Raw genomic sequence first — 26,416 nt, 5'->3', positions numbered from 1 at the left:
ACATGAAAAATCAGGTTAGAATCAGATCTTATTGGATTTGGGTCGACCTGATTGACACGATTAATAAACGGGTCGAGTTTGTATTAACCTGAAATGACAGATTACAATCCGCAAACCCGTTTATAAATATTTTCGAGTCGGGTTCGAGTCGAATTCTGATTGAGTCCGAGTTAAAATAAACATATTTTTATAAAATGAGCCTTTTCTAGTCGAGTTCGGGTTAAGATGAACATGTTTTTATGAATCGGGCATTTCGGGTCGGGTTAAGTCGAATTTCGATTGGATTTGGATTGTGGATCATTTTAAATCGAGTTCAGATCAAATACAAATAAATAAATCAGGTTCATATCGAATAATTTGATTAAAATATTAATTGAATAATTTGATTAAAATATTAATAAGGTTGAATTTAAATTTTGATATTCTATTCTATCAATTTGCTAATCTAAATCCAACCTAAATTATCACACTTAATAAATATGTTCGACTTGAAATGGGGTTCAATGAAAATAAAAATATAATTGATATTTAAATAAATGATCGAAAAAGATTAATTTTTTTTAATAAAAAAAGTAGATGAAGAATTTTAGTTGATTTATTTCTTTTGAAAAATAAAATATAATGTATCTGTTTAAACAAACAAAAATTTAAAGCACAATTTGAGAATGTTTTTAAGTTCATTTTGAATAATATTGTTTTATATTTGGTTAAGTGCATTGGTGAAAAAAGAAAAGGCAAAAGAGTTATACGTGAAGTTTGACAAATTAGATGTATTAGTTGGTTAAATTTATTTTGAATGATAATTGTTATACAGTTTGAAGTTTTATAATTGGGAACACTTGAATTATTAAAAAATATATAAATTTGTGAATTATAAAAGTAAATTTCTCTAAAAATAAATATTGAAAAAATATATCTTCACAAAAACAAAACAAAAAAACACGTAGGCAAAAGTAGCCGTTATACCACAACAGCGCTCGGAGTCGGAGGGAGGGGTACGGATAGCAGAGGAGGACGCTTCTCATCGACTATTCTCCCCCCAATCGCCTCCATTTTGATCCACAGATAAAGCAATAAAGGAAAGAAAAGGGAAACTTTTTTCCGGCCGCCGATCGCACTCCGATGGCTCCTCCGACACCAGCTTCTACTCCTACTCTGGCTCCAAGAGGCGCTCCTTCGACTCCTCACCGCCTGCTTCACGTCCGCCATTACCTCCCGAAGACCGCCCCCAAGCACCGCCTCCGCTTCCCCAGCTCTAACCCTAATCCCGTGCCGCCCCGATCCTCCTCCTTCCCTCACCGACCACCCCATTGAGGTCATCGGCCGGATCCGAGATCCCCCTGCCGACCTCCGGAAGGACAAGTCCTCAGCCGTCGTCAAGATCGCTGCCGATGCCCGTTCATTCCGCGTGCTCACTGACATCGGCTACCGCGACTTCGCCCTCGACGGCGTATCCATGTCGGAGAACGAGGACCTGGAGGGCTTCTACCGACGGTTCGTGGCGTCGAGGGTGGAGGGCGTGAGTCTGGGCGTCATGTGCACTATCATGATGTATGGGCCTACTGGATCCGTGAAGAGCCACACGATGTTCGCTTCAAGATGAAAACGACGTCGGCGGTGACGCGTTCGGGATTGCTCTCTTCGTCCAGGTTACGGTCCTAGAGATTTACAACGAGGAGATATACGATCTTCTTGCAGGAGCTTCCAAGGAGGAGCCAGCTTTGGTCTCCGTCTTCCTAAAGGAAACAATGCGCCCAAGGTCGTTTCCCCCCCTTCCGTTTCTAATCTTTATTTCTTCCACTCTTTCATCTCTCCTCATTGGATTGATATCTTGAAGCGAATTCAATTGACCTATTTTTTTTTTCAGAGCTACAGATGCATCAGCTATGCGATTCTATTATTCATTATTGAACTGCTCGACTTATCAAGATAGTAACAATACATAAGAGGTGATTCATAGTTAAACAGAAGAAATATGAATTTAACAAATGCAATGGTTCTTGTCCAAGAAGAATATCTTCTAGTGTCCAATCTAATTTCTCCTTTTTTCCATCGTAGCAATATTAATTGTAAATAAAAATATCGTTGTATTGATTGCAACAATCTTCTCTTTCTGAGAAACTTACAGCATTCTCTTCTTTAATGTGATCAATGTAATAATATTTCATTTTGATGACCTATTTAGATGAGTTGATGCAGTTTGATCATGTCAGCACAATGTTGGAAACCCTGAAGATAACAGACACTGAAAGATATGCCTTAAAGCTAGATGAAGAACAGACAATAGACTTTGGGTCCAACATGAACCAAATAATTGTAAGGATGCAGATATACTTAAGTTGTGTTAAAACTAGCTAAAAGTTTTATGTGTCTTCCATTTAAACGAACTATTCTTAGTTGTTGTTTCTGCACAAGCCATCCTCTTCAGCTGTACATTGGTTCTCTTTGAGATTTTATCATCCTTCGCATTTGCAAGAGCATGTTCATATGTTTACAATGTCTTCCAAATAAAATACATATATCTAAGGAAATGGTATAGTATCACCCATTTCACTTCGGATAGAAGAAAGTTGGTTTGTTTGTTGAACAACTTTTGCTATAAAAAAGCTAGAGAAAATGGCTAGGAATTTTCCAATTAATCCTTTTCCTCTGTTGAACAGGTTCGGTTGGAATTTATGGGTAAGAAGGCAAAAAAAGGTAGCCATATATCAGGAAACAAGCAGCAAAAATAACTCGGGAAGTTACTAAAGTTGAGAAGCGCGGGATTGTTAAAAGCACCCTTTGTAATGAAGAAGTTCAAGGAGTCACTGCATCGTATGTTTACCTTTTCTTCTGCCATTTTATGCAATCAAAAGCAGTACAATCACTACTGAAATATTCAATCAATTTTCAGATAATCTTAGATGTTCCATCTGTGGGTGGAAGGTTGATGCTTGTTGATATGGCTGGTTCTGAAAACATAGAAGCAGCTGGTCAAACTGGTCTTGAAGCAAAGATGCAGGTATTATATCCCACTTACATCTTGTTAGTTGACTCAAGGTGTTGTCACTACTGTCCCTCTTTCATAGATTGCAACCCATTCTCTGATAGTACCCTTTTTGACCAAATTTATTTCCGCTTCATGTTGAAGTTGAAGCTGGATGTTGTCATGTTCAAGTTGGGTGTTGATGGTATGCCAACATTTTAACTTATTTCTATTTGCTGATGGGTTTTACAAGACCAGTTGTTGTTTGGTGTTTTAGAAAATTTTGGATGAATCTAGGCATTTTGGAAGGGTAGGATCGAAAAGCGCTAGAGGGAGAGGCGAATTATGCATGTTTTTTTTCATTTTTTGGAAATCACGAGTTAAAGCGGCAGAAATAAGAAAGAGATAAAACAAGGGAGGCTAACATAGGTTGGTTTTACTTAGTTTGAAGTCTTTAACGACTTCTACTCTAAGGTCCATGCTCGTTGAGTGCCTTCATTGGGCAATTCATTATAAGCTCGAATAGTTACAAAGATTTAAGTACAAAACAATAAACAAATTATACCGACAACAAGTAGAGTAGTAGCTTGAGTGTTGTTTGTCGGAGCACCATTTCAGTGTCGTAGAGCTTCTCATAATAGTTCATGAGTATGAAAGTCATAGCAATTGATATGTTGAAACTACTAATCAAAGCTGCTTTTATAGGTCAGTCCAAACACCTAGACCACCCCAGGCATCTCCACTGAAGCTTATCCGATCTTGCTTCGACACTGAGTTATCCAACTCCGGGCGCCTGGATTGCTGACATGGTTACACCTCAACAAAGCTCTATCCAAGTCGCCTCTATCCCTTCCCGAAGGCCTAGACCACTCTCAAGCGCCTGAATGATGATGTAGGTCAGCCAACCAGCGTTTACCGACTCATTTGCTTGTAAAGCTGAATTCGGGCCATTCCGGGTGTGGACCCACTCGGGGTGCTTGGACCTCTAGGCACTTGGATCCTTTTCTGGTGCTCAGAATGCCCTCTCTAATTTTGATTTCCTGCATCACAGAGTTAGCATAAAAGACAAAAGATAGTAAAAATGGATCTGACAGTTTCAAGATTGTCCGATCATGACTTTGGATTTCACTAAAATCCTAGGTCGGATCGACGTCTACTATTCTCTTTGGGAACACTTCCTCACTGGATTTCTCTTCTCCAGTGCTTAGCTTCACGTACCATTTGCAGTCTTACTTGATTCTGATCTCTTGACCCACCAGGTCTTCCTGCTAGATGTCTCATCTAGACTTCAGCTAGTTGTCAGGTTCTAGAGACCAAACTGGACTTCCTACCAGACATCAATCTATCTAGGTTTTCTATCAATTATCGGGTCCTCTAGAACTGTCTAGATTTTAGCCTGGTGTCAGGTCCTATCGAGTCTTTCAGTCTTGTACACTTAGTAAATAGATTAGAGCACACAATATCTAACTTTAACCTTTTGTTATACATCAAAACATGGACTTTCTATTAGTTAGAGCCCTAGAGCCAATCATATGATGATTGTTGTATGGACTCGATGTATCATATTCCTATATATTTATAAAGATATTTCTTTATGGTTATTATACTTACTTGTATTTGTGCCAAATAACTAAGTATAATAGCGTCCTTGAGTAGAAGGTTCTCATCTATATCAATCGATTGGTTGAATTGATAGTGAGATGATATAGAGAACACTACTCTTAATCATTCCTAGTCAAGTATTAACATTTAGGGATAATGTTAATGCGATGAGACTAGCATGTAGGTCAACTCGATGACTTGATCTCACAAGTCATGGATATAGAGATATCAAGTTGACACATGAGTATACATTGGAGAATGTATACTGAATGACCCGCCATGAGAAAGTATCATGGATTATTATATGAGTGTCATATACTTTCTCATGTGACTATTAGTATAATTATCAGTCCTTTGACCTGAAGTCTGGGACTTTCGAGCCGCAAAAATCGTTTTTTGCATTGCGGAAACCTCGAAGTCTTGCCACGGATCCGTGCGAAGATATATAAAAATAAATCATGTACAAGTTTCTAAACTAGATCTACCTTAGATCTACATGAATAAGAAGTGTTACCCTTGTTGCGAAGCCCTTCGCTTATCCCGCTTGTCTAAAAGGTTGCCGGATCTCGAGAGTGTCAAGCGTACACTCCTCTATACGTATCCACACGGACAAGAGAGTGGAGAAGACACTTTAGAGTGTGCTAGCACCCCAAGGAGTCACGACAATGGAGGAGAGGGAGAGCAAGAAAGAAGAGAGGAGGAAGAAGAAGCCTTGATTGCCTTGAATCAATGTGTGGCCGGCCACATTATTACATGGAGTGTTTTATACCTCCATGTAATACCAAGAGTCATGACTCTTGGTCATCCTTATGAGGTGTCACACAATGAGGTGGCTCTTGATGATGTGGAACACCATCATTGGTCGACCCATGCCAAGTCACAAATGATGTGGTATTTGGTCAAGTCAAACTTGACCCTTCATCTTCCCTCTCAAGTCAAGTCAAACTTGACTCATTTATCTCTCATGGTTGATCAAATCTAACCATTGATTCAAGTCAATTTGATTTAATGAATCTCTATTCATTGAATTAAATTGATTCAATGAGTTATAATCTAAATTATACTCGTTGGACACATGAATCAAATTGAGTCCAACTCAATTAGTCTAATTTGGATTACTCTTAATCTAATTTGATTAATCACATGAACCTAATCCTCTTGGTCCATCATATGAACCTAATCACCATCTAATTGCCCTTTGTGTGTGACATTGGTTCTTGTAACGTTGGCAATACTCCTAAACCCATTTAGAACAATAAGTAATGAGCGGTATCTAGCAACATATCATTACTACCCAAGTTACAAGAATGTTGAGATCCAACATCACCTTTGTGACTACTAATTGTGACTCTCGCAATATGTGACAATGTCCTTCTATCATTGACATCTAGATTGATCAAATGAGGCATAGACCGTGTCATCCTCTAATCAATTTATATCTTGAACTCCAAGTAGACTCACTCTAATCAAATGAGCTCAATATCTCATTGACTCGTTTAGGGCGTGTCGCACTAGTGGTCTCACTCTATCAAAAATCATGATGTCTCTCCGTTATATGGAGGGATAGATTCCATCTACATCACTCACATCCTCACGTAATTTGTTACATACCCGATGTCGCCATTATAATCCACCGATTCTGGTGGCGTTTGTGCCAAAGTATGTAACTCCTTATGTGGAACCATGGTGACTTGTCGACTGATAGTCATACTAATAGTCACGTGAGAAAGTATATGACACTCATATAACGATCATGATACTTTCTCGTGGCGGGTCATTCGATATCATTCTCGATGCGTACTCGTGTCAACTTGATATCTCTATATTCATGACTTATGAGATCAAGTCATCGAGTTGACCTACATGCTAGTCTCATCGCATTAACATTGTCCCTGAATGTTAATACTTGACTAGGAATGATTAAGAGTAGTGTTCTCTATATCATCTCACTATCAATTCAATCAATCGATTGATATAGATGAGAACCTTCTACTCGAGGACGCTATGATACTTAGTTATTTGGCACCAATACAAATAAGTATAATAACCATAAAGAAATGCCTTTATAAATATATAGGAATATGATATATCGTGTCCATAAAACAATCATCATATGATTGACTCTAGGGCTCTAACTAACAATCTCCCACTAGCACTAGTGCCAATCAGTGTAGACTTTAAGGCCCAATGACCTAGTGTGGCCATCATGCTTTCTTTGTGCCAAAGCCTTGGCCAAGGGATCATCGACGTTAGCCTCTGTGGGTACTCTGCAAATCTTCACATCTCCTCTATCGATGATCTCTCGAATGAGATGGAAGCGCCGTAGTATGTGTTTGGTCCGCTGGTGTGAGCAAGGTTCCTTAGCTTATGCTCCATTGTTGTCACGATAGAGCTCTATAGGATCGGTATGCTAGGAACCACCCCAAGCTCAATAATGAACTTGCGAATCCAAGCTGCATCCTTTGCTTCGATGCAGAGAATATACTCGGTCTCTGTTGTAGAATCAGTGTCCTACTTACTCTCTTTGGGTACCACCATTCAAGCAAAACACGAATCCAGACTGCGATCTATAATCATCCTGGTCAGTTTGGAAGCTGGCATCACTGTAACCCTTTACAGTTAGCTCGTCATCGCCTCCAAATATCAAGAAATAGTCTTTAGTCCTTCTCAAGTACTTAAGAATATTCTTGACCGCTATCCAGTGGCTATCTGACTGGTATCTGCTCATTATGCTCAGCGTCTGAAACATCGGACGAGTACATGGCGTGGCGTCGCATAGATCATGGGAGGCATAAGGTATCTTATCCATGCGGTCTCTCTCCTCTCTAGAAGAGGGACTTTGAGTTTTTGAAAGACTCACACCATGTGACATCGACAGAAATCCTTTCTTGGAATTCTGCATGGCAAATCGTAATACTGTGTCAATATATGTACTTTGACTTAGGCCAAGCAGTTTCTTAGATCTATCTGTATAGATCTTTATGCTTAGAATACAGGCTGTTTCATCTAAATCCTAACATTGCATGAATTCCTGACCAAATATGCAGTTTGGGTTTTGCAGTTTGTAATTGCAGTTCTGATCTGATACAAGGAAGATACTGTCTTCCCAACAACTTTCTTGTAGAAAGGTTCATCTTCATTCTTGATGAAACCAAATTGTGCATCATCGAATCGAAGATTCTAGCTCCAGAAGCTTGCTTTAGTCCATAAATGGACTTACGACTGCGTACTCTGATATCTTGTGGATCTACAAAACCCTCAGGTTGTGTCATGTACACATCCTCGAGCAAGTTTCCATTCAGAAACACAGTTTTGATATCCATCTGCCAGATCTCATAATCATGGTATGCTGCAATAGCAAACATGATCCGAATAGACTTAAACATCGCTACTGGAAAAAAAAGTTTCATCATAGTCAATACCATGAATTTGCTTGAAACCTTTAGCTACCAAGCGATCCTTATAGGTAATAAGTCCATTCATGTTAGTCTTTCTCTTAAAGACCCACTTACACCCAATGGGTTTGACGCCTTCAGGTGGATTAACCAAAGTCCATACTTGGTTGGTGTATATGGATTCCATCTCGGATCTCATGGCCTCTGTGATTGAAATCTGGTCTCATCGGCGTCACGATGGGAGGTAGGCTCATTCTCAACAAGCATATCATCATCATGATCAGACAAGAGAAATGAGTATCTCTCAGGCTGACGACGTACCCTATCAGACCTGCGAAGAGGTAGGTCTACTTGAACTGGTTGTTGTTCCTTAACTCCTTGTGGAACAATCTCATCATCCACAACACTTTGTGGTTCCAGTTCAACTTCTATCAAGGCTTCAGTGCTATGATCTATATCTTGAACTTCTTCAAGATCGAACGTACTCCCATTAGTTTTTCTAGAAACAAAGTCCCTTTCTAGAAATACCCCAGTCTTAGCCACAAACACTTTGTGTTGACTGAGAATGTAGAAGTAATATTCCTTCGTTTCCTTGGGATATCCTATAAAATAGCACTTATCAGATTTGGATCCCAGTTTGTTCGAGACTTGACGTCGAACGTAAACCTTACAACCTCAAATCCTCATAAAAGACACCTGAGCATCTCTCTCAGTCCATATCCTATATGGTGTCTTTATCACAGCCTTGGATGAAACACGGTTAAGTGTGAAGGTTGTTGTATCTAGAGCATATCCCCAAAAGGATATAGGAAGATCTGTGTGACTCATCATAGACCGTACCATATCTAATAAGGTATGATTCCTCCTTTCGGATACACCATTCCACTGTGGTGTTCTAGGAGGAGTGAGTTGGGAAAGAATTCCACACTCAGCTAGATAGTCACGAAACTCATGGCTAAGGTATTCACCACCTCGATCTGATCGAAATATCTTAATACTCTTGCCTAGCTGGTTTTGCATTTTATTCTTGAATTCTTTGAACTTTTCAAAGAATTGTGACTTATGTGTCATTAGATACACATAACCATATCTACTGAAGTCATCAGTAAATGTAATGAAGTATCTATAACCACCTCTGGCAGCGACATTGAAAAAGGCTACATACATCACTATGTATAAGTCCTAACAAGTCAGTCGCTTTTTCGCTGTGTCCACTAAAGGGAGTCTTGGTCTTCTTGCCTAGTAGGCATGACTCGCATGTCTCATATGATTCACAATTAAATGAGTCCAGTAAACCATCTTGATGGAGCTGGGATAAGCGATTCTCATTTATATGACCTAAGCGACAATGCTAGAAATAGGTTTGGTTCATATCATTTGACTTAAACCTTTTGGTATTTATGTTATAGATGAGGTTCTCTAAGTCTAGAATATAGAGTCCGTTCATCAGAGGTGCACTATAGTAGAACATATCTTTTAAATAAACAGAACAACATTTGTTCTTTATTACAAAAGAAAAGTCTTTCTTGTCCAAACAAGAGACTGAAATGATGTTCTTTGTAAGAGCAGGCACATAACAACATTCATCTAATTCTAGTACAAGCCCAGAGGACAGAGATAGATAGTAAGTTCCTACAGCAACAGCAGCAACCCGTGCTCCATTGCCAACTCGTAGGTCCACCTTGCCCTTCGTCAATGCCCTGCTATTTCTCAGCATCTGCACATTAGTACAAATGTGAGAAACACATCCGGTATCCAATACCCACAATCCAGAAATAGATAGATTGACTTCTATAACATATATACCTGAAATAGAAGTCTCACTTCTCTTCTTCTTAAGATCTTCCATATATACTTTGCAGTTCCTCTTCCAGTGTCCAGTCTAACCGCAGTGGAAGCAGGTAGCATCCTTGGCAACCCCTCCTTTAGATTTCATTATCTTGCCTTTGCCCTTGGCTTGAGACTTTCCCTTACCTTTAGGCTTGCCCTTGCCTTTATGCTTTTGCACCATCAAAAATGGAGTTGGGCTTTACCTTCTTAAGGTTGAGCTCAGCAGTTCTCAACATGCTTAGCAGCTCAGGCAGTGACTTGTAATTCATGACAAATTGACTGTAGCTCTCTGGCAAGGATTGCAAGATCAAGTCTGTGGCCAGCTCTTGGCCAAGTGGGAATCCCAACCTCTGTAGGTTCTCTATGTACCCAATCATCTTGAGCACATATGGACCTACAGGAGTCTCATCTTGCATCTTGCACTGAAACAGTGCCTTGGAGATCTCGAATCGTGCCTCGCTTGCCCTTGATATAGTTGACGAAGATGTTCAACCATATCATAAGCAGACATCAACTCATGTTGCTTCTGAAGCACAGAGTTCATGGTCGCGAGCATGAGGCATGACACATCTAATGCATCATCTTGATGCTTCTTATAAGCATCTCGGTAAACTTGCGTGGCAGTGGCAGGAGATGCCTTGGGAATGAGCTACTCTAGGACGTACAATTTTCTTTCTTGTGTGAGAACAATTCTCAGATTCCTGTACCAGTCCAGGAAATTAGCTCCATTGAGCTTGTCCTTGTCAAGGACAGAACACAGGAAGAAGGTGTTCGTGTTTGACAACATGGCAATCTACAACAAAAATAATGCAGAAAGTAAATATCATATTCCATTTATCATTTAATTATGTCTTTAACTAAATGATTCTCCCACTGAATTATAGAGTTTTTGTAGAATCAAGTCATGGATGTGGTCAAACCACACTACTAGATTCATACCAATTAGCTATAATTTTCATGGGACAAAATCCACATCATACTATTGTTGGATCGTGAAACGTCGATAGAGGGGGGGGGGTGAATATTGATTCGAAAAATAACGAGTATAAACGCAGCGGAATAAAAATTGGACACAATGAATTTTACTTCGTTCGGAGCCTGTGACGACTCCTACTCGAAGGCCCCTACTCCGTGAGTACTTTCGTTGGACAATTACTAGCAGTTCGAAAATGATTACAATTTAAGGTACAGTAATGCTAGCAAAATAAAGAAAATACCGACAAGAATTAAAGAACAGGAAAGGAGTATATCGTCGGATCTTCGTTAGCGTCGCAGGAGCGCAGAGCGATGAAGCAAGCAATCGAGAGTTCGAGTTGATTGTTGTTACTTGCTCTGCCTCAGCCCGTCTTTATATGAAGCTGGGCGCCTGGATCCCCGGCTACCGGTGACGTGCAAGTCGACAGCGAGCTCAGTGGCGGCATGTCGGGATAGCTTTTGCCTCAGGCGCGGGTGGCACCGGCCATCCGGCGTCCGGATCCCTCACGGGCGCTGGACCCTTTCAGTGACGGCTTTTACGCAAAACAAGGTTAGTCCGAGACAAATAGATCTTGCAAATAAAGTGTTAGCACAGGTTAAGTTCAATTTATAAAGTATGACTTAGATTCCGTCTTTCCGAGATCGGAATCTAGTCACGATCTCGACTTATGTCGAAATGGATCTAAGCGGATCGACGCCTAATGTTCTCTCCCGGACAGTCCTCACGACTCTCCTCGGTGACTTACCTCACTTACACGCGGGACGTCCGGTCGGTCAGTCGACCGTCGGACTTCGTGCTATCGGTCGGCCGTCGACTGGGCGGACTTCGTGCCTAGCGTCACAGTCGGCCGTCGACCGCTTGGACTTCGTGCCGGCTATCACAGTCGGCCGTTGACTGGGCGGGCTTCGTGCAAACATCCGGTCGGCCCGATCGGCACATGCGGACTTCTCCACACTTTCGATCGAGTGTTAGACAACAACAAACTAACTTTGTTCGTCAATATCATCAGGGTCAAGGTTAACCTGCCGCAACAATCTCCCCCTTTTTGATGGAATGACAACCTGGTTAAGTTAGTGTAAACATATGCATAAAACAACATACATTTAATGTGGTTTTTAAGTTAGTTTGTATTTTCAGTTTGGTCTAGCTAACTTAACCACCTAACCCTCCCCCTTTGGCATTCATCAAAAATAAGCATGTAGTAAGTAAGCATAAACATAGACTTCAGACAAAATAAGAAATAATGTCAAGTTAATTGGGGGAGTTTAAAACATAGATTATGTTGCTTTTATTTCTTACATCTTTGAAGAAAATTTAAGTCTTGAAACATAACTGATTTATAACTTCGTAATTTTGGAAGATAGTTAATTTCTCAAATTTAAGTTTTCAAACATAAGTTTTCAAAATCAAAATTCCAAAACTAATTTTGAAAGATAAAATTAACTAAGGTCAAAGTTAAAAATTCAAGTTTTCAAACATAAGTTGTCAAAATCCAATAACTAAGCAATTAAAACTAATTTTTGTAAAATTTTACCTTTTTTAAATTCAATTTTCAACAACTAAGTCTAATCAATTTTCAATAAACTTTTAAAAACTAGATTTAAGAAATTTTTAAGAAAATATTTTTCAAACAAACAAAAAAATATTTTAAAATAAAGAGAAAATTTTAATTGATTCCTCCCCCTGATCTTGACATAAAATTTTGAAAGTATTTGCTAAAGATATTCAAAGTAGAATAATTTTTTAAAACAAAGGAGAATATTTTTTTTTTAATTTTTTAAACATGGTTTAACATACTTAAGAAGTTTGGTTTTTAAAATTAAGTTTGAAAAACCGAAGTAGTTTTATTTCTCCCCCTGAACCTGACATTAAATTAAATGTCTAACCAGTTTGTTACTGACTGACTTATCAAAAGATAGCAGCTTTCATTTGGTTAGTCAAGTTAAGGTCAACCTTAACTTGATTAATATATATTTTGTATTTAACGCCCAGACTTATGTCGATGCACTGAAATAAGCATCTTAAGTCTTTAGGCAAGTGGTCTATGCATCTCACCCCTTTCTATGTTCGTCAAACACAAGCAAGGTAAGCCTAGGGTTTTGGTGAGATGCTCAAAACTAGTCCTGTGGGTACATGTTCTCTAAGGATTTTGAACTAGTCTAAGGCTAAAAATTTATTTGAAAATCTAAAAAAAATAGGAAAGTTTTGAAAACAAAATATGTTTTAACCTATAATTTGAGAATAACCATTTTTGAAAATATTTTTGAAATTTGAAACTCCTAGTCTATTAAGATCGAACATGATCAATTCATACCAGAAAGAACACTAGATAGATCAATAAGTATCCTACAAGTGATGTAGATATCTGAAGTGTCACAACTAGAGCTACTGAGATGAGGAAGGGGGTGGTCCAGATCCCCAGGAGCGGAGTAGTGTCATCAGCTCAGTGTGTCGAGTCTGCCCGTCAGCTCGTAACTCGGAGACCTCTCGCCGCATGTCACGCTGAAAGTCAGAGTTCTCCTGCTGGAGACTCGCCATGGCCCTCTCTAGTCCAGTCATGCGGTCGGCTAGAGTGCGTGGTGCGTGACGTGGTGCTCGAGCTGGTGGTGGAGGTGGAACAGCCTCCTCCGGAAACAGTGCAAGCATGAACTCATCCTGCTCGGCCTCCCCCTGCGCGCCTGGGTCGTGCTGGTGCTGTGCCCCCCTCCGTCAAGACATAGTACCGTCGCCCTCATCTATGTGGATACTAGCCAGAGAGAAGTTCCTAGCTGTTATGACGTCAAACTCAGTCATACAGCGAATGTCTCCTCTAGTGACATCAATGTGCAACGAGGACATATATGCTGTCAGAATGTGACAAAAAGGCATGTGGACTCGACTATTAGTCACATATCCAGCAGAGTAGATAATGGTAGAGAAGATATGTAGGCTGATGTCAATATCTAACCTATGACTCAGGGCATAGAGTAAAAATGAGTGGAATGGGCGCATCACAGCGATGTCCCGAGTAGTCAGTGGTAAAAAGGACTAAGACCCTATAAAGAGCGTAGTCCTGGACTCGAAGTTCTACAGACCTAAACTGGGTCACAGTGGGATCTCGCTCTCCCCCAAAAAAATACGAATAAATCGTATCAAGAGTGATATGTGAGTAGGGATCTCCGAATGGTAGATCCCCGGGAGGATAGCACAAAAAGGAACAAGTGGATGGACGTAACCCTAAAAACTCCCGGATCGTCGTAGGTGATAGCGTGATATCAGTACCTGCTGCCCTAGTAGTATAGGTAAGGTCGTCTACTTTCACTAGGTTGTTACAAAATTCAGCACACAGACTTATGTTTACCGGACTAGTACATTCAACAAGGTTTCGTAGGTTATAGTAAGTTAATTATTTCTTTAAAATAATTAAAGCCATCGTAAAATATAGAACTGATGACCTCGGTTGAGTCGCGGCAGCGTCTTCACCGCAAGAAAATTTAATTTTTAGAACACTCTCACACTGAGGTTCAGATAGAACCTTGGTGAGAGTGAAGGAGTTTGTGGCAAGTGTTGGGCCCCCTATTTATAGGGATCTGGGCGCCCCGGAAGGGTATACCAGGGGTGCCCGCCCCGTTTTTTTTAAAAAATAATTTTTAAAGTTAATTTTAAATAATTTTAAAAATAGTTTTTGTGGTTAATTTAGTTTTAGAAGTAAAAGTAAATTAATCGTAATTCATTTTAGTTATTTAATTCGAAATTTGGTTAGTTTAAAATTTAACTGATCCAGTTTGAAATTTAATTTGAAATTCGAAATTTAATTAAATTAATTTAATTTGAAATTTAATTTATTTAATTCGAAATTTAATTAATTTGAAAATTAATTAAATTTGAAATTTAATTTATTTAATTAATTTTAATTTGAAATTTGATTTTGATCCTTAGTCATCTCACCTGATCTAAGTTGTCAATCAGGGAATCCTATAATTTTGTGAGATGGATTGGATTTTTAATTATGGAGTTTTGGTTTAACTTGTGTTAGATTCAGTTTTAGCTTTGGTCTCTACAAACAGGCATTCTTCGGATAAACTTCTAAGCTTGGTGAGTCACATGGACGTCATTAGAAGTAACCAACCTTTTGAGGTTTTCCGAATAGTCCTATCCACGGAGCTTAGTACTAAACCTTGGTCTAACTGGTTGGGATTCATTTAAGGGTAGTTTCAGTCAGTTCCACTTGGCCAAATGCACCAGATCGAAACCATATCTTTCTAGACATGCGATGCCCAAGCTTCCCTAACGTACTATCATCCAAAAACTTCACCAGTACCATGATTCAAGTTAAACTTGGTCTCTTTTTAACTAATCCTAATTACCCTGCCGGGTTAGTTTGTTTAGGTTACCCTGTCGGGTAGGTTAGTTTTGGAGGTGCCAGCTATTCTGGAGCCTCCCCCTGAATTATTGGCCATTAATTTAAATTTTGGTTTTAGGTTTGTGTCGATTTCTTTTATAGTTATAATTAACTTGGTGATAATTTATATTTTGTTGAGTTTTAATATTTTTAAATTTTGATTTCTTTGATTTGTGTTTTGGGTTTTGATTTAATTTATTCGAGTTAATATAGTATATTTTTTCTTTAGGTATGTAATATTGATTAATTCCTACTTGCGTGGTCAAACACGCTTTCGGAACCCAAACTTGATTAGTTGATTTGTATTGGGTTATTAACGATTTGAAAGTTTTATTTGAATTCGACTTGTATCCAAGTCCGGTTTTATTATAACATGCTTTTTGATTGTTCAGGATTAAGTCTAGATTTTTTGATCTTGTTGTGAATTTCTCTAGTATTTCTTTTAAGTTATTAATTTCTGATTTTAATGTTGAGTTCTCTTCAAGTATTATATCTTGAGTTGGATTTAAATTTTTTATTTGTTCCTTGAGGTCTTGATTTTCCTCAAGGAGTGATTTGTTTTCATTTTCTATTTTAATTAACTTACTATTTAAGCAAGAAATAATTTTAAAGAATTTTTTGTTTAAATTAAAATATACCTCATCCGGGCCTTCGGAAACGAGTACGGACTCGTGGCTTGATTCGGGTTCCGACTCGTCTTCTGTTTCAGCTTCGCGGGTCATCAGCGCGAGGTGGCTCTGGTGATTCTGCTCTTCTCCCTCCGATTCGTCCGAGGAGTCGTCCCACGTTGCTTTGAGGGCCTTCTTTTTGGTTGGCTTCGGTTTGTCGAATTTTAGTCTTGGGCATTTGTTCTTGTAGTGCCCCTTTTTGTTGCATCCGAAGCACGTCACGTTCTTTTGTTCCGAGGGAGAACTGATCTTTTGAAGGTCCTTCTTGCTGAAGCTTCTTTTTCTCCCGGTGAACATTTTTCTTACCAGGTTCACTAGGTGTTCTTCGTCTTCGGAATCTTGATCAGAATCTTCTTCAGATTCAGGCTTGCTCTTCTTTTCTCTGGATGAGCCTGCAAATAAAGCAATACCTTTCTCGGCTCCAGCATTAGTTTGTTCATGTAATTCTAACTCACAGAAAAGCTCGTCTAATTTTAACTTAGATAAATTTTTCGAAATTTTGTAGGCATCTACGATTGATGCCCACAAGCTATTACGAGGAAAAGCATTTAGTGCGTACCTTATTAAATCTCTATTTTCCATCTGGTGGCCTATCGCGTGGAGTCCGTTGAGGACGTCCTTGATTCTTGCATGCAGTTGACTTGCCGTTTCCCCTTCCTGCATTTTTATATTAAATATTTTATTTAAAAGTAGGTCTCTTTTTGTTACCTTTGCGTCGCTTGTTCCTTCGTGCATCTCGATCAGTTTGTCCCACAATTCTTTAGCATTCTGATATGGTCCGACCCGGTTCAGCTCTTCTCGTGTTAGGCCGCAGTGTAGCGTATTGATCGCTTTGTTTTCTGTCGACGCCTTTTTCCTCATGTCCGGAGTCCACTGTTCCGTGTCTAGTGGATTTCCGGAGTTGTCGGTTGGAGCTCGGTAGGCCTTTATAACGCTGAACCACTGATCGTAATCCGTCTTTAGGTATACTTCCATTCTTTTCTTCCATTACGAGAAGTCATCCCCGTTGAATAGGGGAGGACGTACTGTGCTAAAGCCTTCTAGTTGAGACATTCTGCACACAAGTAAACAACGAAAAAGAATATCCCAAGACTTGGTCTTGGATTAGCAGTGCGGGAAAAATAATAAGAATATCTAAATTAGTGTTACACCAATATGGATTTAATTGCAACGGAGGAAAGAAAAAAAAAGAAAACTTCCCAGATTAATAATAATAATATCAGATTAGAATTAAGCGTAAAAAAAATTTTCACCCCCTGTCTGATTGGTGGTTGCACCAAATCAGAGTGGTACCTGCTCTGATACCACTTGTTGGATCGTGAAACGTCGATAGAGGGGGGGGTGAATATCGATTCGAAAAATAGCGAGTATAAACGCAGCGGAATAAAAATTGGACACAATGAATTTTACTTCGTTCGGAGCCTGTGACGACTCCTACTCGAAGGCCCGTACTCCGTGAGTACTTTCGTTGGGCAATTACTAGCAGTTCGAAAATGATTACAATTTAAGGTACAGTAATGCTAGCAAAATAAAGAAAATACCGACAAGAATTAAAGAACAGGAAAGGAGTATATCGTCGGATCTTCGTTAGCGTCGCGAGGCGAGCGATAAAGCGATCTTAGAGTTCGAGTTGATTGTTGTTACATCAGCTCTGCCTCCCCCATCTTTTATATGAAGCTCGGGCGCCACTGGATCTCTTCGGCGCCGGTGAGACGTAAGTCCAACCCGAGCTCCAGTGGCGGCCGATCGGATAGTTTTGCCTCCGGCGCGGGTGCCTCCCGGGCGACTCCCTCTGCAAGCGGCTTTCCTGCAAACAAGGTTAGTCAGACAAATAGATCTTGCAAAATAAAGTGTTAGCACGGTTTATGAGTTCAATATAAAGTATAACTTAGATTCCGTCTTTCCGAGACCGGAATCTAGTCATGATATCGACTTAGATGTCCGAAATGGATCTAAGCCGGATCGACGCCTAATGTTCTCTTCCGGGCAGCGTCCTGCGATCCTCCCCTCGGTGACTTACCGGACGTCCGGTCGACTGTCGACCCGTCTGGACTTCGTGCCGCTATCCGGTCAACCTAGGCGGACTTCGTGCTTAGCGTCAGTCGGCCGTCGACCGCTTGGATTCGTGCCGGTATCGATCGACCGTCGACTGGCGGGCCGTGCGGACATCCGGTCAGCCCGACGACCTGTCTGGACTTCTCCTGCACACTCGATCAGAGTGTTAGACAACAACAAGCTAACTTAACCTGATTTATCATTCATCAAAACCTGGGTTAAATCGTTAGTGCAAACCGCACCAACAATCTCCCCTTTTTTTGATGGAATGACAATCTAGTTAAGTTAGTGTAAACATATGCATAAAACAACACGCATTTAATGTGGTTTTTAAGTTAGTTTGTATTTTCAGTTTGGTCTAGCTAACTTAACCACCTAACCCTCCCCCTTTGGCATTCATCAAAAATAAGCATGTAGTAAGTAAGCATAAACATAGACTTCAGACAAAGTAAGAAATAATGTCAAGTTAATCTGGGGGAGTTTAAAACATAGATTATGTTGCTTTTATTTCTTACATCTTTGAAGAAAAACTAAGTCTTGAAACATAGTTTAAAACATGTACATGATTTATTTTATATATCTTCGCACTGATCCGTGGCAAGACTTCGAGGTTTCCACAACGCAAAAAACGGTTTTTGAGGCTCGAAAGTCCCAACACTTTCTGTCAATTATCGAGTCCTTCAGACCTGACTGGACTTTCGCGGTGTCAGGTCCTATCAAGTCTTTCAGTCTTGCAAACCTGGTAAATAGATTAAAACACACAATATCTAACTTTAATCTTTTGTCATACATCAAAACCTAAGTTTAATTATTAGTGTTCACTACACCAACATTTTCCTCAGATTTTCTTCTTTTTGCCTTATACTAGACATGTATTTACATCCCTAGCTGTTAATATTCTATGGATAGCATAACAAAAGTTTAAGATGTTATTGTCTTGGGAGGCAATTCTATTAACTTCCTCTGGGAATTTTAGTTTAAAGGCTTCTAGTTACATCTCCCAAGTAGTTTTCTCCTACCCGGATCATAACATCTCCAATTTCAATATCCATTTCATGTTTTGCATGATAGTCTCTTTGGACATAAACTATCCATTGTTCTAAGTATGTGTCATATAAATATAACTGAGGATCGCATTCTGTTATATTAAGAAGTACTGTGTCTTTTCCAAAGAAAGTTACCTCTGGTTGCCTTCTTTTTCCTATAGTCCTGACTAAAGGATTGTTATGAGTATATGGATTGACTCCTCTCCTAGGAGGATGCCCTTGACCATAATCCATGGTTCCCATAATACCTTCTGACAGTTTTACTTGATAGGGTGGACTTGGATTTGAAGTAACTGAAGATTCTCTCGTATTCATCAGATTCTTTTCTAATAATGCTAGGAGACTTATTGTGTCATCTTCCTATTTTTTGGCTATTATATTGTTGTCTTCATCAAAATATAATATTCAATTGTTCTCTAATTTGTTATGTTGCTTATCAAATTCTTCGGTTCCTAAATCATTGTGAGTCCGATGCTTAGCAAATTCTGAAGGTAGATATACGTATTCATTTAAGTCCCCAAAGAAAGTTTTGACTGCCTCTAATTTCTACGTTAAGTTGAAATGATCTGCTTTAGTGCTAGCATTTTTGATTTTCTGTTCTTATATTAGTCGTAGATGGTTTTCTAAGTATACTGATAAGATCATTTTCTTGTTTAAACATAAGGTTTAAATTATTATCTTCTATTTCTTCATTTTGAGAAGTAGAAGGCTGATAGCCTGATAGTTTATCGCTTCTATCTTTATACATTATAGAAGTTGTTGATCTTAGTGTTGTTTCAAGATTACGTAGACTAATAGTCCACTCTAATCGTGCCAAAGTTTCTAAGTTAAACTCTCGTGGTTTAAGGAAATATATTCCTTTTGATGTTAGTGCTTTAATTATGTTGGTTATTGTGATTTTGAAGTGATTGTGGATATGATTCATTGTTTTTTATAGGAATATGATATCTAATTGAATCTTATTTCCTTGAAACTGACCATTTCCTTGAATATCATGTATTTTGATGTGTTTTACAAAATTTTTTAGGGTGCGTTTGGTTCAAATTATCATATATAATTTTGGTTATGTGATTACCTGGTAATCACATAACCAAGGTTATGGGGAATAAAGCATAACCAAATGTTGTTTGGTTCAATTTAGGTAATGCAACAAAAATTTGTTTGTTTGAAGGTTTTAATGAATAACCTAATTTAATATTTTACTATATTACCCTTAGTTACAAAACCAAAACTCTACATTTATTTTTTACTTTTTCATTTTTTTTATTTTTATATATTTTTTATTTTGTTTGTTTTTTTTTATGTTTTTATGTTTTTATTTTTATTTTTATTTTAATTTTTTAAGTTTTTTTTACTTTTTTTTTATTTTAATTTTTTTTAAATTTTTTTACATTTTTTTGTTTTTTTATGTTTTTTTACATTTTTATATTTTTTAACGTTTTTATTTTTTTAACTTTTTTATTTTTTAAAGCTTTTTCTATTTTTTTATTTTTTCTCATTTTTTACAAATTTTATGCTTTTTTATATTTTTTTAATGTTTTTTTAAGTTTTTTACAATTTTTTATTTTTTTAAAAAAAAAATTATGTTTTTTTTTATTTTTTTCTTTACGTTTTTCTTTTTTGTCACATTTTTCTCTTATCTGAGGGTATTTTGTGTAAAAAAAAATCGTTAACCTCAGAATCAAGAAAAATTTCAGTTTCCCGAGGTTTTTCGATTCCTGGTTGCATGCCCCTTTTGCTGACGTGTCGGGCATGGAACATTACTCGGGAATTATCGATTACCTAAATCAAACAGAGTTTTTTTGATAACCTTGGATGGATAACCAAGGTTATCAAGAATAACTCCTAACCAAACGCACCCTTAGAGTCATGTAGAAATTAGAGCATAAGTAAATAATTCCTAAGTTACTATTCATATTTACTTTTATCATCCCTATAATTGCTTTCTCTCTATCAGAGAGACGAGAGTCATATAGAATTAATAAGACCTTTCCTCCTATTCTGGTTTTGGTTAGTCTTATGAGTTCGAACACAATTAATCCTAAATGTATATAATTGTGTCTACTATTTAATAAAGCTCTAGCTAACGTTTCGGTCATTAAGTTGTCTTTCTTCTCCTCCATCAGAGAGATGAAGTGGTTCTGTTCTATGGTGTCTAATTACTAAAGTAGTAAAGTTGAGTATTCCTTGATTATAAAGTTGTCTAGGATTAAGTGTATTTAGTTGTTCGCTTGAGAAGATATTTAAGTTTTGCTCAATACCTATTAGTTCTTCTAATCTATGATGAATAGAAAAATTATTTCTTCTTGCTATTATATTGTTTAGTCAAGAGGTAGTTTGATTCTGTTTGTCATCCTCTGACTGTTTGTGAGGGACCTAGCATAATTTAGTCTAAGTTATGGTGAGATTCATTCGCTTGGTCTGGTTTATAAGTAGAAACTTATAAGTATTGGGCAATTGCTTTGTTATTGTTTTTCCTAGTTGGAAATTGTGAGGCTAGATCTAAATAGTGTATTCTCTGAAAATCTTGAAAGTCTTTTGAACTAGAAGTCATTGATGATCCGAAGAATTTTAAGGCTCTGATACCAAATTTATATCTTCTTCATGTTGAAGTTGTTATCATGTTGAAGTTGGGTGTTGATGTTATGCCAATATTTTAATTTATTTCTATTTGCTAATGATTTTTGCAAAACCAGTTGTTTTGGTGTTTTAGAGGATTTGGGATGAATTTAGGCACTTTGGAAGGGTATTTTTCTCCGATTTACTTCTCACCAGTAAACCTCACCTATTAGGAAGGAACAATACTCATATGTCTTATTGGTCAAACTTTATCCCGATTTTTTCAAGTCTTACAATGAGCTCTCAGTAGTATCTCTTGCTGCCCAACTTAGCTAGCACAGGTTTTACAAGCTTAGAACAATGAAACAATTTCATCCTTAGGCCTAGAAGGATTGTATACTTGGACAAGGTCCGAGGATTCTTGAAGACAAGGGAGAGGAAAATAGAGCCTTTCCTTAGGCCTAGAAGTTTTATTAAGCTGCCATAGGAATTTTACAGGAAATAACAAACATACAAGCTCGGAATTTACAAGCATCTAAGCTAAGAAATTACAAGCATGCAAGTTAGGAAATTATAAGCATACAAACTGACTTACAAGTTTGACAAGAAAAGGCTATGGTGGATGCTTCAAGTGTGGGCAATCATCGATGCTTGAAGCACGCAGACTTCAGGGAGGCTTTGAGAGGAAAAAACAATCCAACTAAGCTAAGTCATCATATAAGAATGAATCTTTTCAGTGGAGAAATGAGTCAAGGCATCTTCTTTAGTGTTAAAAGATAAGGAGCATGTTTTGTGCTAGCTGTGTTAGAGAATAAAGTAGTAGTGAGAGTTAGTGTTCCCAAAAGTAAATTTTAAATTTCCATCATATTAATTAGGTTAACTTCTTCTTTTAACCCCATGGAGGGGTAAAGTTGATGGTACTATAGAAGATGTTCATTTGACAGTTCTCCTCCTGAATGACTCAATTTAAAAATTGAATCAGCTAGACATGTAATTAAAATGGGCATACCAGGTATTAATTTTCCTACTCTCAAATTCGAAGAATATTCTTCTCATATGGACCAAGACTAGACAACAATAAAACCTATTGAAGATTATCTTAAACATTTGAGAGCCTCAGTTCAAGGCAGTTTATGGTTATGGGAGAAATATCAAGATCCATTCGAATTCACATTAGCCGGAGAAACCTACACTGAAAAAATATATTGGCCAAAAGACATGGGAGCTATTTTCTTCCCATTCCTATATTCTACTCAGCACTCTACCCTCCATCAATACTATTATCACAAGAAAAACAAAGAATGGATGCACAAAAACAAAGCTAGCCCGACACCTTCTATAGGACCATCAACTTTACCCTCTCATGGGTCAGCAGAAGAAGCCAACCTAATTAATATGATGGAAATTTAAAACTAACTTTTGAGAGCACTAACTCTCACTATACTTTATTCTCTGACTAGCACAAAAAATGCTCCTTATGTTCTGACACTAAAGAAGATGCCCTGACTCATTTCTCCACTGAAAAGATACCTTCTTATCTGATGACTCAACTTAATTGGATTGTTGTTTTTCCTCTTGAAGCCCCCCGTACTTCCTTTTCTTCAAGCATCGATGATTGCCCACACTTGAAGCATCCACCGTAGTCTTTTCTTCTCAAACTTGTACTTGTAAGTCAGTTTGTATGCTTATAATTTCTTAGCTTTCATGCTTGTAATTTCCTAGCTTAGATGCTTGTAAATTCCTAGCTTGTATGTTTGTCATTTCCTGTATAATTCTTATGGCTTAATAAAATTTCTAGGCCTAAGGAAAGGCTCTATTTTCCTCTTCCTTGTCTTCAAGAATATCCTCAGACCTTATCTAAATATACAGTATATAGAAAGGTAACTATCTAAGGAAGAGGATAAAACTGTCTTGCTGTTCTAAGCTTGTAAAACATGTGCGGGCTAAGTTGGGTAGCAAGAGCTACTGAGAGCTCGTTGTAAGACTTGAAAAAAGATGGGGCAAAGCTTGACCAATGAGACATATAGTTCTTGTTGCTTCTTAATAGGTGAGACTCACTTGTGAGAAGCAAATCCTAATCCTAATAGTTGAGGCTTACTAGTTTGAAGCAAATATGAAGAAAATGCCCTTCCAAAGTGCCTAGATTCATCTCAAATCCTCTAAAACACCAAAACAATGACTGGTTTTGCAAAAACCATCAGCAAATATAAATAAGTTAAAATATTGACATAACATCAACACCCAACTTCAACATGACAATACCTAACTTCAACTTCAACATGAACCAGAAATAAATTTTAATTCAATCCTTTTTATGTGCATCTGTTTTGGTAATGATCAAATGAACATTTCACTCAAATTTTTTTGTTATCTTCTTTTTCTTTTCACATCTAGTCATGCACTTTGTCAAAACATAACTTAGCAATAACATTTCAATTATGTATTTATTCCCACACATTCAATGAAATGTGAATACTTCAACTGGATTTGTTGCTTTTGCACTAATTATTAACTCCAATAAATGTCTCAATTAGGCGATGTGAAACTATGACAAATACACACATCAAATGAGAAAGAGGAAGACCAAAAAAGATTTGATTAGCAATAATTAAACAAGATAAAGTTTATTTAAATATAAATGATGATATAGTAAGGACTAGAGCTCAATGATGTAAAAGGACTCCTATACTAGTGAGACAAAACTTAGTTGTTGTTGTACTAATTATCAACTATTTGCAGACAGCTAGAATAAACCAATGCAACGTTGCTCTAAAAAGAGTGGTTGAATCCATTGCAAATGGTGATTCACATGTTCCATTCAGAGACAGCAAGCTTACAATGCTTTTGCAGGTGCCAATACACATGGAACTGGTCTTCTAAATACTTCAGATTTAATAATGAACAATGACTGAGGGATGCTTCCCTTGTTCCATTATTTTAGGACTCATTCGAGGATGATAAATCTAAGATTTTGATGATTCTTTGTGCAAGCCCTAATCCAAAGGAAACCCACAAGACTATTTCGACACTTGAATATGGAGCTAAAGCAAAATGCATTGTTCGTGTCAGTCAGAGTCATTTGCTAACTTTCAAGGATAAAGTGGATTATGATGAATCATCAATACTCTTGAGATCAAGAATTGTTGCCATGAATGAGTTTATTTTTACGTTACAAATGGAGAACAAACTTAAAGAGAAAGAACGTGATGAAGCCCGCAACGAACTGTTGCAGAAAGAAGCAGAACTAGCAGAGCTCAGAACAAAAATCCAACACATTGAAGGAAGGAAATCACAGATCAACTTGAAGGTTGACCAGAAAACTGAGACTTTAAATTTTGAATTGACAAAGACGGAAGAAAGAATGCTACTGCAGAAAGAGGAATATCCTAAGACTTTAAAATTTGAATTGACAAAGATGGAAGAAAGAATGCTACTGCAGAAAGAGGAGCTTGATATGCCAAGGCAGAGACTCGGTGAGAAGGTATTGCAGGATACAGATGGTGGAAGACTGGTGTGGCTAGAAACTTATGGAGCAACCAAGGAATGATGAAAACGATGGAGTTAGACATGCGAGAGATACATGATACAAATATAGTAAAAGAGATAAGAGAGGACTCCTGCCAACCTGAAAGTTACAAGAAACCATTCCAATTGGATCCGTGTCTCGTGCCGATTGAAGAAGAGTCTGATGCCAATATTCTTAGATTCCCTGATAAGGTTTGCCTTAGCACGGTATTTGAGGAAGATGAAGAAGGAAGAGAGAGCATTGAAGATGAGATCGACAAGGAAGTTGTCAGAGAAAACATGGATCATGCCAGTAGAACTCATGGTTCGACTTCTTTTGTCAGGGGAATCAGTAATAATCCTGCCGATTGTGTCTTCATCGGTTCCTTGTCTTGCTGGTTAGGATCGCAAAACAGATCCACTGGAAACTCAAAAAATCCTGCATCTGCCAGGAAAACGCGTATCCAAAATATTTTCAGACTGTGTGGCAACCACAGAGAGCTAGCCAAACAAGTGAAAACTTCCAGTCCACCGAAGAGCGGATCTCAGGATCAGAATAAGCAACCTTCTCCATTAGCACTTGGCAAGGAGCTTGGATCAAATTTGGGCCTGCAAGAAGAGCAGCCACAGATCACACCTAAAATACAAGCTGGTTGCTGACACAACACTAAAGGAAAGTCCAGTTTCCACATTTATTTTACCACTCGCCTCACTTGAACGTGAAAAAAAAGCAAAAGTCAACCCATAAGGAACTCAAAAGATCTGCATCACCTGTTAGAATATGAAGGAGAACAACAGCCCTAATCACATTGACCCTGATGCATTTGTAGACATAGATGTGAGATTGGAGGCCTCAAAGGAACTTTCTGGGGGTCTGATCAGGAAGCTTAAGGTGTTGAAGAACTCAAGCCTTACTGACTTGCGAAAACTAATTGAGATCGATCTAGAGGGGGACAACAAGGAATTCACATTTCTTTTGCTTGGGGTATGCGCAACAATGTTCAATGTTAATTTGGTTACTTCAGACTACAACTATGAATTTTAAACATGCTCATTACCATCTTTTAATGTAAACAGGATGCTTCTGGAGCTCCAGTATCCAAGGAGAAGGAAGCGACTACCCAAGTCAGTAAACTGCCAACATGCAACAACCAAATGAATGGCCATCTTGCATGTTTGCAGCCCCTCAAGAAACCAATTCAGAATCCTGACCGTGTGCCATTTGGTTCATCAGAAAATATACTCACAGCCGGGTTTAGTTCTCAGCTTTCGGACGTTTTCTAAATTAGAAAATGACAATGTATTAGTTTTGATAAGACTAGTACATAATAAATCTTCACCAAAATTATCATATTTTTATATATATTTCACCTTTTTAGTTTTCTCTTAAACTCCATCACTTTAATGTCTATTTTTTAATAAAATTATTTTGTAA

General features: G+C 38.0%; 1 pseudogene; it reads left to right on the top strand.

Annotated features, from left to right (window-relative positions):
* The first annotated feature begins 1,067 nt into the window (after positions 1 to 1,067).
* On the top strand, positions 1,068 to 26,313 carry LOC121990757 (annotated as a pseudogene).
* The last annotated feature ends 103 nt before the right edge of the window (positions 26,314 to 26,416 follow it).

This window comes from Zingiber officinale, chromosome 6B (assembly GCF_018446385.1).
Source record: "Zingiber officinale cultivar Zhangliang chromosome 6B, Zo_v1.1, whole genome shotgun sequence".
In the NCBI taxonomy this organism is placed as follows: Eukaryota; Viridiplantae; Streptophyta; class Magnoliopsida; order Zingiberales; family Zingiberaceae; genus Zingiber; species Zingiber officinale.
The sequence above is the reverse complement of the archived record's forward strand: the minus strand, read 5'-3'. Positions and strand labels throughout refer to the sequence as shown.